We start from the raw sequence: 13271 nt of genomic DNA, 5'->3' as shown, positions 1-13271 counted from the left end.
GGTGACCATGGAATGACAGTGACCGCCTCCCATTGACGTTGTAAGAACAAGTGGATGTCGACGACAGTATGACGACGATATAGTGGCGACGATGGCATGACAACGGCAAGGGGGCAATGGGAGGATGACAACGCAATGACGCTAGTTGGATGACGAAGCTGGAGTAACGAACGACGATGGCAGGACAATAATGGCATTAAGACGACGGTCTGGGAGTGAAGGCATGATAGCGACTATCAGACGATGACGGCATGATAACGGCGGCACATTCACGATAAAATGACCACCGTATCATTGCATATAAGTGAAGAAGAATGACTGACATCGATGGAACGAAGAATGCGGTGTGAAGACGACGGCATGAAGACGTTGGTACGACGTTTCTGAGGTGATGGCAATGATAAAAAGACAGTGTGACGAGTCGAGTGACAAAGCTGGAATAATGCCGACACAACGACCACGGCGACGTCTAGCTCCAAACAGAAAGTACGACGTCGTCCAAGCTATTAGACAACTTGAAACACTGGATCGGCGTAGAAAGCGGGACGACAATGTGATAAAAGTCACATCACGACGCTGGAATGAAGACGAGTGATTAACCACAACGGCATCACGATAGCGGTGTACGAACAAATGCATGACGACTGTATAACGGCAATGGCTCGACGACTGTCGCATAACGACTGTCGGGGGACAAAGCTGGAATAGTGGGGATGCAACGACCACTACGGCATGGCGTCCACAAGTCCACGCCAAGTACCCAAGCTATTAGGCAACTTGAGTCACTGTGTCGGCGTAGAAGGCGTGATTACGACGGCATGACGTGTCTAGGATATCACGAAGCTGAAGTGACAACAATGAAAGGAGCCCGATGGACTCACGATCAATAGCACATATTAAGTTGCCCCAGCAGAAGTCTACTTGTGCAGCTGGGTCGGCGTAAGAGGATAGATAGATAGATAGATAGATAGATAGATAGATAGATAGATAGATAGATAGATAGATAGATAGATAGATAGATAGATAGATAGATAGATAGATAGATAGATAGATAGATAGATAGATAGATGGATGGATGGATGGATAGATAGATAGATAGATAGATAGATAGATAGATAGATAGATAGATAGATAGATAGATAGATAGATAGATAGATAGATAGATAGATAGATAGATAGATAGATAGATTAGATAGACAGATCCATCCATCCATCCATCCATTCATTCATCCACCATAGCTGGATTTACGTATTCAAGGTTACTCTCAGATTCAGTACAATACACCAAAGATTTAAAAGAAAACACACAAGACAAGCGCTACCCTGCTCTAGAACCGTAATTATTATGATTTGGTTTGAACACATATACACAGTTACCAGGAAAGGGAAAGCGAGGAGCAGGCTGGCAACTGCCACCAGAAGGGGCCCAACAGTTATTCGCAAAGCACGCAGTATAACACGCTGTGTTGGTCCATGTGTGGAGATCTCGATACTTCTTTTCCGCACTGATCTCATCGTACAAATAATTTACCACTAAATCTTTTGACATATATCTCCCTTCTGCGAAAATGTATTTATTCTTATTTGCTACGATCGCCGTCAATGATTCTTAACGAAAGAACTCCTGAATGAGAGGCTTCATACAAGCTTATTCTCCCGCGTCCTTGCACATCCTTTGCCTAGGCAATGAGAAATCTACAGTGAGAGAAAACTCAAAGGTGGTAGCTATTTTCTAAGACAAACAAAAAGAGAAAGCTATTCTTCGAGGCCTCGATGGGGAGCACAATCGAATACGCTAGTAGCGGCATGAAGCATGTGGAGCCAGAAGTCCCAATATGCCAAAGCAAAAAAGAAATGTTAGCTGCTTTTGACATTTTAACGAACCAATACATCGGCTTTATTTCACAAAGAGGGGTATTGTTTCTTTTTATATGTTTGCAATCACATAGTTACCCGCAAGTCTCGCTTTGATCGCTGACCAAAGTGCTATGCAAATCAGGTGAGCGAGGTTCTTCAGTCTGTGTATGACTTTTGTTGTCTGTCGGAATTGAGGCACACAGAGAAATCAATTTCTTATTTATACAATCATATTTAAAGAATCACCTTCGCAAGCCTCCTCTTCCATCATCGTGGAAAATTTATATGGGATGTTTTTTTTTTGTTTTCTTTTAGCTGCATCAAATTTTTAATAGTCAAAGGGGTCAGATAGCACAAAAAATTGGCTGAGGTTTAACTATTGTAAACCTAGTTCTCACGAGCGAAATGTCTGTTTGGCTTGGCTTTTCAAAGACTATGCAAACCGTGTTAGGCTAAGACACAGTACTTCAAACGCGTTACACACGTTGCCGAACGAGTTGTCCGTGAGGTCACGGTGAAACCTGGCCATCGCAGTCGAGGTTGCTGTCAGCCGAAGGGTGTGGCCCGTCTAACATTCGTTGTGGATGCCGTTGCCTGCATGCACGGCTTCGTCTCCTTCTCCTTGTTGTTGTTCGTGTTCCTAAGCGACGGCGGTGGTTGCAGTAGCTTCGATCTTGTCACGCTTCCTCGCTTCTAAGCTTATCTACAACGTGATAACACAGCCTTCCTTTGCTCCTGTGTTTTCAGCAGGTAACTTCGTCTTCGCTTGAGATTTCGCAGCCTGCGACCTAGCTATATCTATTGGATGATTGGATTCAGCCCGTCGCTTGGGTTGAAGCGCACGCAAAGACGGCCTAGCCGGCTTGTCATCCATGGCGAGGCTAAAGACATAGAGAAAGAAATTCAACAAGAGGGGACACTCTTCAAAAACTGGCAACAGGAAACACGTCACGCCTAGTTTCAACACCATCCGTTAGTTGACGCGAGCATCAGAAAAAAAGAATGTGAAATAAACTTCCAGACAACGTTTCATTTTTTTTATTCCTTCCCACTAAAAGTGAAAAAGTTTTGCGTGTAAATGAACTTATACTTTGCAACTTTTTGTTGCGTTGCCTAGCAACAAGCTAGCGGCACGCCAGACGCACGTGCATACGTCATGCGCCAGACAAGCCGCAGGAGTGAGCGAGGCCGGCTGCGCATGTGAAGCGCGCGTGCTCGGCGACCCGTCTCTTTTGGATGTAGCCCGTTTTTTGGGCTCCCGGCGTTCTCTTGTGTTCCGTCTGCATTTCGACACGGCACCGCTGCACTACTAGACTAGAGCAAGGTGAGGAATTTTGTTTGACAGTATGCGACGCACTTCAAGCACATTTAGGCTTACTGCACAAAACTCAACCGATATAGTGACGCAGTTATCGAAAAACAGCTCCGCAGTCCAAGCCTAGTTAATCAGTTAATTACTCGTACTGGGAGATGTTTGCGACGCTTTCTATGAGCCCAAGCATAATTATAACTTATTTCGGTAGTTTTGGGGCACGCTCGCCGCACCTGGCTTTCTGACGAAAGGCACCTTGGCCGTGTGACGCAGTATCGCGTGTACTGAATCTTACCGGGACAAGTTTGGGCGCTGTCTCTGACCCAAAACATTATTGTAACTAATTTCACTACTTTTTGGGGTACTTTTCAAGCGCAGTGGCCGCGCTCGGCGTAGTGGCGCAGTTAGCGAAAAGCAGCTCGGCTGTGTGCCGCAGTTAGTTTCGCGTGTAGTGAATCTTCCCATTAGAAGTTCGTGACGCATTCTCTTACCTGAAAAAGCATTGTAATTTATTTGGTAACTTTTTGGGATATCTTGAGGCTTGCTCGCCGCGCCTGGGGTTGTGAAGCTGTTAGGAAAAAAGCAAGCCGGCCATAGTGAGTTAGTGTTGCGTGTACTGAATTTCAGTGGGACAAGTTTGTGACGCATTTTATAGCCCTGCAACAACATATACCTTATTTCGGTACTCACGCTTCTCGAAAACACGACGAGCGATTGCCCAGTGTGATAACACGGGACTGTTTCATGCGCCGGCAGGACGCGTAAAAGATAACACGGAGGAGCTCAAGAACATGACATTGCAGAAATGCAGAAGCCAGGAACGAGCATTTATGTAGAGCAAAATAAACATTTCATCATTTCAGAAGGCGTCTTTCGTTTTTTTTATGAAATTGTACCTGACAGATTCGGCGCAGTCTTGTAAAGGTCAATCTCAATCATTTCTACTTAATAATGAAACGATTCCACGCCAAGGCCACGCGAGGTTCAGCAGAAGCGAAAAAAAAAATGAATGCCGCGCCGAGCAGCGGAGCCGGCGCGGCGTGTACCAACTGGTGTTCAAAACGCGCGCGCCCAAAACCGAAACCGGTAGGAGTCACTAACATCCGCTTGGTGTGCTACAGTCAATTCGGCCGCTGGGCTCTATGGGAGTGTCCGCTCTTGCTGAAATTTCCATCTCTATGCTAAAGAGCTAAATACAGTCTGACTGAGCATGAGCGCGCGCACACGTTACGTCACGTTGTTGAGAGCAGCGTCTATAGTTCGACCGATGGTTCGACGCACTGGCGCAGTCAATGTAACCGGATGCTGCCAACACGCTCCGACGCGCCCGGCGACGAGCGACGCTTGCCGGCGCGACGATAGCGTCGGGCAATAAACGCGCCTAACGCAGCCAAGCGCCGGTGAAGCAGGCACGTTTCTAGTCCGAAGTTAAAGGCACGCGGGCGAGCGTCGCTTGGCTCCGGGCGCGTCGGAGCTGCGCCAGTGCGTCAAAGCTTCAGTCGAAATGTAGACGCTGTAGTTCAAGTGGCCATTGCACTCGCCATGCAAGGCGGTCCGAAATAGATGGTGTACAGTGATTTGAAAGTGGCCGTCAGGGCATTGTTGGAAGGCCGGGTAGCCCGGCTTGTAGTTCAAATTCTGAAAGGCGCCAAACACGGTTACAGCTCCATACACTCCATCCTTTCGTTCCGTGCCCACGTCGGGCGATTGAGGGGGTTGCTCTACAATATTTATGCAGACGATATTACTATATGGTGTTGCAAGGGGTCCCTAGGAGAACAGGGGCACGCCATCCAGTCAGGCTTAGATACAATTCACGAATACGTTAAAGGTGTTGGCCTTAAGTGTTCTCCAGCAAAATCTGAGTACATAGTAGTAACTGATCAAATAGGCCGCCGCGCGGAAGAGCAGCGCCAAAGCATCAGTCTCCATATCGAACATACTCAAATACCGCACCAATCTAACATTAAAATACTGGGCTTCATCCTTAAGGATGACGGTAGAGCTGAAGTATAGTTGCAAAAATCAATCGGACAACTAAACCAGCTATACCACATGCTATCTAGAGCAACACGTAAACACAGAGGACTAAAGGAGCAAGAACTTTGAAGGATTATTGAGGCGCTTGTCTACTCCCATGTGCTCTACCAGCTAACATATCAATCTCTCACCAAGACCCAGCACTCCAAATTAGAAACGGCGCTCCGCAAACATACGATATTAGCTTTAGGAGTACCCTGATTTGCCGCAAACGGCCGCCACTGGGCTTTTCAACACATTTGATCAGCGCATTACAATTTGCAGACAAGCGCCAATTCAAAGGCTTCAAACATCCCCACAAGGGCGCAAACTGCTCGAAAATCAAGGATACCAGACAGGTGCCCTACCCCCTTTTCCACCATTGTATTCACCACCACGGGACTCACTACCCAGATTCACGGTCCTACCCATACCACAGCATATGCAGCCGCACAAACACGAAGCTCGCCGCTCCCAGTTAGTCAAACGAGTAAATAGGGAAAACCCACTACCAGACACTACGTATTATTATACGGACGCTAGTCACTCGGAGGGTAGATGTCCAACTGCAGTAGTCGCCCTGACTACGAGCATGTAAACACACACACAGGAAGGAGTCCCCAATCCGTCCGACGCAGAGGCTCTTGCTGTTCTCGAAGCAGTCACCCAGCCTCATTATCCTACCCAACGCATCTTTATTCGCACCGATAGCCAAGATGCATGCCGCATGTTTCGCGACAACTTGCTACCTGAGCCTATACACAGCCTACTTCAATGTCACTTAGATGCACACCCTTCGCTCTGTGTTACCTTGCAGTGGATACCTGGACACCAAGGCATGGGGGGGGGGGGGGACTTCTGAGCTCATGAGCTCACCCGCGTAGTTAGTTTTCTGGGTCCCCCGTGCCTATGGCCATCCGAGTTTAACCCAAGGGAACACAGAAAGACTTTGCACAAGGAGCGCACATCACTTTTACAGCAACTTCGCGTCAATGCCGTCGCCTTTATTACTCCACCTGCTAACCTCTCGCGAGAAGACAGGGCTACTCTCCGAAGACTTCAAACAAACCTCATAGTGACTCCTCTTTTCTGTCACTATATTCAAGGCCTACCTGGGTTACCGAAACGCCCGAGCTGCATGGTATATCCGTCCCTAGAGCACTGTCTGTGGCATTGTCCTCCCACTCAACCCAAACTGCAGTCAGCCCTCTCCAACATTCCCACTAACATCAGTCTACGGTCATGGACGGACTGGCTCACTCCACCACCCCATGCAACTAACATTCTCCTGCCGGTGCTTATCCAGCATGTCAGAGGTGTGTTGGGTGAGGACTGGTAGCTGACCGACCAGGGTTGAGCGCCGGACGCTGGCGTAAAAATAAGTTTTTTTTCTCTCTCTCTCTCTGAACCTCAACGACTCTGCCCACAAGGCTGCGCGTGGCTTTACCGACCGCGCTGCCCTCGTATCGGGCGACTCTCTCTCCGGACACAGAGACGCTCCTATCACGCACAATGAAATTACTAAATTATTTTACTTAGAAGTGTTTTCCCACTGCCTCACCCCAATCAAAGCAGGCCGCAGGCGGTCACGCTCAGACTTTTGCAAACTAACTCCTACCCAAATCCGGCGTCCCTTAATAGCATATATCCTGAGATTTACCCGAATTGTTCTGGTGTGTCCTGTGGTGAGGCTGCTACTTTGTCTTACATGCTCTGGGAGTGCGGGTCATTGCGCCCGAAGTTAACCAAGGAAGAGTGGGACGCGCTCCGGCGATTCCTGTCTTTGAAGACCAAATCGTGGTCGTCCAGCGCGCCCGCGATCGGGCCGGTAGGCTAGACCTGTCAGTCCCGTCGTGGAATCAGTCGGGTGCGCGTTTTATCGCGTTTTGCTGGACCCAATAAAAGTTTATTCACTCGCTCACTCACTCGCCAACGTGACGTGTGCGCGTGCTCACGGTACGCCAGACTATATTTAGCCCTTGAACCCTCGCCTAGTCACGTGGCGTCGCCGTGGGGAGGCTCCCAGCGGGCGCAGCAGCGACGCCTCTCCGCAGCGGGTCATGTGGCGTGACGACACACCTGCCTCACTTACCATTACTTGAGTTGTGTATACAATACCCTAGACGAGCTCACGGAGGCGAATAATACATCCCAGCGTGAACGACTCTTCAGCACCCCAACTTGCAGGGTCACTCTGAGTGAACTCAGGCTGAATCCCGTTATGAATTCAGCAGGACGACCCACTCTACTTGATGCAGTCAATAACGGTTTGGTTATTAAACTCTCACCCAAGAACATGCCGCCTGGAAGACACGACAATAGTGGTCTGCAAGAGCCAAAGCCCTTCTAGGAGGTTACCAAAGCAACCAGCACACCGCGTATGTCGATGCAGCAAAGCAAAATCACAAAGTTACATGTGAGCGTCCTGACCGGAGAGGGAATTATCCTCTACGCCGTGACCATAAAGATAGCGTCCACCGTGGAAGCGGAAGAAACTGCCATTGCTTTGGCCATCACGAATCCCTCTATGCAAAACGTCATAAGCGACTCCAAAAGGGCAATCGTCAACTTTTCTAGAGGCAGCATAGGCGTCTGCGCGGCGCGAGTCCTACGGGATTTCACAAATGAAAATACTATTGAACTCGTATGAGTCCCTGCCCATACGAGGAATCAAGGGAATGAGGAAGTGCACTGGGTAGCCCGAGGTCTAATCAACCGGGAGGTGTGCCCCTCAGACTCGGATCCCTTGGATGACGCACCGACGACATACCACGAAATAACAAACTACTACAGGCACAAAAGGCGAATCTATCCGCCTCGAAAGGCAAGCCGCACGCGATCACAAGCCTCGATCCTGCGTCGAATCTAAGCTAATTCGTTCCCCAGCACACATTGGCAGGCCATACTTACGAAAGGGTAATGGAACCCACTGTGTCAAAACAGCACAAATCAAACATTGGCTATCCAAAATCGCATTATTTGAGGTTGTGAGGGCTTAACCCCTCCCAGGTTGCTCCCACCAGCTCCCTCCCAGCAGACGTAGGAGGACCTGCTGAGAATGTCAGACCGAACACGACAACAAGCCCTCGTTGCGAGCGCCAAAAGGGTGGCTCTTCGTGAGGGGCTATTCTAGGACTCGAGCCTGCCAGATTTTACCTGAGCAAAATTTTAATAAAGTTGTTACCATCGAGCACCAACTGCGCTCCGGCGGGTCAATGTCAATGCGACGCGGTGCGAGACATTGACCTTGCGAGACATTGCGTACCATAGCTTTCGCTCTAATATAAACTTTGAACTTAATTTCTCGATGAGGGGGATGCTACACAAACGAGAAAATAAATGTATAAATGACTAATTACGCAAATATCACTAATGAAGCTTGTTACTAAATAATGTACAGCGCATATTAGAAGTTGCGAATTGTAGCAGACTTTGTTCGCAAGGTATATCGACTTGAAATTAATTCTGAACATTTTATCGGTTTCGCGATATGAGACGTGAAACTTGCGGCAAAAATGCACTCCTAACGCTATTACTTTTTATGAAAACGCAGTTTTATTCGTTAGAAGCAAGACATAACTGGAATGTCAGTGTAGTTTGTCGGAGGTCAGGTGCATAGAAAGGCCACTGGAAAGTTATGCAGAAGGTTTCAACATTCTTACATTATTAACTAGCAAAAGGTTAAAATGAAGGCCCCTGGTCTGTAGGTGGATGACATAGTACTACTAGCAAGATAATTAGGGGATGGACAGAGGCTACCGAATATAAGCGGCAACGCACCAAACAATCTTGAATGACGATGAGGACAATGGGATGACAAGTGTGTGACGACGATGGTATGAGAACAAACAATGACAATGATGGAATGACGCCAAGGGTATGACAACGAATGCATGATTGCGACTGTTCCATGACGATGCAGTTGCGACGATTGCACGACAATGGCGGCATAATCATGATTTAATGACGACAACATGGTTACAATAGAATAACGAAGAAATGTCTTCGATGACTCGACGAAGGCGCTATGACGAGGACGGCATGATCACATTGGTATAATGACTGCGTGACAATGACGGATTGAGGCGAGTCGATGAAGTTGTAATGAAGACGACAGAACGGTCGTGACGGCATAACCACGATGGTTCGTTAACGAATGCATGAGGACGATGACATGAGAACGGTATGATGAGAATGAGATCACGAAGCCTGTATGAAGGCGATGGCGTTACGACAATAACACGACTTCGACGACACGAATGAGACGGTATGACAAAGGATGCATGATAGGAACTGCCTGATGACGACGCAATGCCGGCGATTCCGCGATAATGGCGGCGTAATCAGCATTCAATGACGACAGCATAATTACGACAGAATAGACGAAAAGGGTTCATGTCGATAGAACGGCGAAGGTAGTACGATGACGATGGCATGGTGACAATGGCATGACGTTACTGAAGTGATGATGATGGCTAAACGACAGCGCGGCTACGACGGTATGGCCACAGTGGTATGACGACTACTGCATAACGACGATGGGGACTACGACGACATGACGATTACGAACGTCGGACGACATCACGACGACGTTATCGCGATGATGACATGACAACGGTATTAAGACAATGGGATGATGAGTGTATGCGGAAAATGGTCTGACATCGACTGCATCACGGAGCCCCTATGACAACGGTGGTACAACGACGGCAGGACGACAGTCGGATCACGAAGCTGAACGACACCGTAACGACCACAGTAGCTGCATGACTGCGAATGCATGACGGCTGTATGACGAGAAGGTTAGGGACTTTCTCGTAAAGGTTTTCTGGCGACGTTGTGACCGCGACGGCATGACGACAGTCGGAAGATAATGCTGAAAGACGGCGAAGCAACGGCTACGATGGTATCATGGACAGGCAGCTTGTGGCTCATTGTGCTAGACAACTGGGCCACAAGTTCGGCACAGAAGGCATCATGACGACGGCATGATAAGAATCGGATAGCGAAGCTGAGATGACCACCATGGAGCGACCACGATGCCATCGCCACCCTATACCTTGTGGCCCAAACTGATAAACTTTGGTAGATAGATAGATAGATAGCTATAGATAGCTATAGATAGCTATAGATAGCTATAGGTAGCTATAGGTAGCTATAGATAGCTATAGATAGATATATATAGATATAGATAGATATAGATAGATATAGATAGATATAGATAGATATAGATAGATATAGATAGATATAGATAGATATAGATAGATATAGATAGATATAGATAGATAGATAGATAGATAGATAGATAGATAGATAGATAGATTCAAAGCACCTGAAGGCAGCTAAAACTTGCTAATCGCTAAAACATCACGACAGAACTAATATTACGATGTCTGCCGATGGGAAGGCGAACAGCATTCCAGCAATGTAGCGACAGGCCGTATTCCTGAAGTCACATCTATTATTGCGATAGCAACTATACGGACGCTCCAAGCGAAATTTTGCCATCTGCATCAGCGTTGCCATGGGGCTTCGCATATATATAGCTATATGGGTGCTATGCGATTCTGCATGCCGTATGTGCGAGTTATATTGCAGCACTATGCTATTACTAATGTACTCATTCTAGGTCTTACATTTCTGACTAAATTATTCTTCAGAATGGTGGGCGGCAAACAAATGTTGTGAAACATACCATACACAGGGCATTAGCTTTCTGTTAAATCTTCTCCACTTCCTATGTAATGAACGGGACAAAAAATATCAGGGCGCAAACCTGAGAGTGATGAAACTTGACTAACGCAGCTGTTTACGTTCAGCGTACATGTGGCTGTGTGATTCCACCAAAAGCACTACATGGCGTATTAAAGTGTTGAAGGATGCCAGAAATTTTGGTGCACCAGTGTACGCGGCGACCGTGGTACTCGGACCCACGTCAAGCACAACGCTAGACCATTGCTATTGCAGAGAGTGTTTGGACTTTCGGTCTAAATTGCTAATTATTCAACACGTATATATATATATATATATATATATATATATATATATATATATATATATATATATATATACCTGACAGGAAACGATGTTGAAGAGGGGTGGTAGGAGCCCCTCATTCCAGCGCCCTACTGGCCTCTGCCGCCTACCTGACCTGTGTAGTTAAGTACTTTGCTTCATTGTGTTATTACTTTTTGGCCTACGATGACGCTTAGTGCACTACCATACTATATGCATTACGGTGGGTATGTCACCGCATGGAAGGCAGTTGGCCCTTTAGCGAGTGGGATACATGGCATTTACCATCTTTAGATGGGAGAAATACCCCGGTTTGTATTTTGCGCTAATAGGCGTCCTCTTCCCCGCTAAACTGTGGTTACTACTTACAGAGTTCTGAAACATTTGGTGCTTCGGCTGTATGACATACTCCTATATCGTCCCACTTCGCTGATACTCGTTTTCCAAGATAGCCCATAAGCATGACGGCATGACGCCGACTGAATGAGTGAACATGGATTTACGTAGAAGGAATGATATCGGTGGGAGGACAAGGGCAGTATAACTACTATGCCATGACTACAATGACATGCCGATTCTTAAGTTATGACGATAGTGTAACGACAACAGGGTGATGACCACGACTGTGTGAAGACAATGGCGTGAAGACAAAGGAATGACGGTATCAGGATGAAGGTGGAATGAGGATGATGACACGACCACAGTGTATGACGACGGTTTAACGATGGATGCATCATAGCGACTGTCTGCCAACGACGCGTTGACGACGATGACATGACTACAGCGGCATAATGACGATTGAATGACGACAGCATGATTACGGCAGAATTACGCAAATAAATGATGCATATGAACCACCGTCGACGAGTGCAGCGGTGGCGTAGAGGTAGAACACCCGCCTCGCGTGCAAGAGGTCCGTGATTCGAATCCCGGTGCCGGCAATTTTCCACCGGATTAAAAGAAATCCGTGTGTTGCTAAAATTGCATAAGCAGGCATGGAGTGCGGCCTGACCCGGTGACCAGAACCGGTAACGCACTCCCTCACCAGAGCAGGATTGGCCACCCTGGTGCAGTACTTGGCCACAACCTCCTATATGAACACAACAATCAAACCCCGGCCCTTCAGTCCCCAGCAGCTGCGAAGCAACTGACCACGGTGGCGGTCAGGCCTTAGCGCAGCAGAGGGTGCTAAGAATCACTGGCTTTGGACAGGCCACCATTGGAATATGAACCTGGCAACGTTTAACGCTAGAACGTTATCTAGTGAGGCGAGTCTAGCAGTGCTATTGGAGGATTTAGAGGGCAGTAAATGGGATATATAAAGGGCTCAGTGAAGTTAGGAGGTCAAAAGAAGCATATACAGTGCTAAAACGCGGGCACGTCCTGTGCTACCGGGGCTTAGCGGAGAGACGAGAACTAGGAGTCGGATTCCTGATTAATAAGAATATAGCTCGTAACATACAGGAATTCTATAGCATTAACGAGAGGGTGGCAGGTCTTGTTGTGAAACTTAATAAGAGGTGCAAAATGAAGGTTGTACAGGTCTACGCCCCTACATCCAGTCATGATGACCAGGAAGTCGAAAGCTTCTATGAAGACGTGGAATCGGCGATGGGTAGAGTGAAAACAAAATACACAATACTAGTGGGCGACTTTAATGCCAAGGTAGGCAAGAAGCAGGCTGGAGACAGGGCAGTGGGGGAATATGGCATAGGCACTAGGAATAGCAGGGGAGAGTTATTAGTAGAGTTTGCAGAACAGAATAATATGCGGATAATGAATACCTTCTTCCGGAAGTGGACGCGGAGGAGCCCGAACAGCGAGTATAGAAATGAAATAGACCTTATACTCTGCGCTAAACCTGCCATCATACAAGATAAGGATGTGCTGAGCAAGGTGCGCTGCAAGGTGCAAGGTGCGCTACAAAGTGCGAGGTGCAAGGTGTGCTCAGCAAGGTGCAAGGTGCCCGAGTTCTTACCGTAGGATGGTAAGAACTCGAATTTCCCTAGACTTGAGGAGGGAAAGGAAGAAACTGGTACATAACAAGCCGATCAATGAGTTAGAGGTA

At 47.5% G+C, this 13271-nt stretch overlaps 1 long non-coding RNA gene across 1 annotated transcript in view; it reads left to right on the top strand.

Moving 5' to 3' along the window:
- The first annotated feature begins 2997 nt into the window (after positions 1–2997).
- The window catches only part of LOC129387258 (uncharacterized), a 29784-nt gene continuing 19510 nt past the window's right edge, over positions 2998–13271 (top strand). The window contains exon 1 of the long non-coding RNA XR_008614515.2: positions 2998–3181. This is a non-coding gene — a long non-coding RNA (uncharacterized lncRNA). The remainder of the gene's footprint in view (positions 3182–13271) is intronic.

Source organism: Dermacentor andersoni, chromosome 2, assembly GCF_023375885.2.
Source record: "Dermacentor andersoni chromosome 2, qqDerAnde1_hic_scaffold, whole genome shotgun sequence".
NCBI classification, from domain to species: Eukaryota; Metazoa; Arthropoda; class Arachnida; order Ixodida; family Ixodidae; genus Dermacentor; species Dermacentor andersoni.
This window is presented reverse-complemented; position numbering and strand designations above follow the sequence as displayed.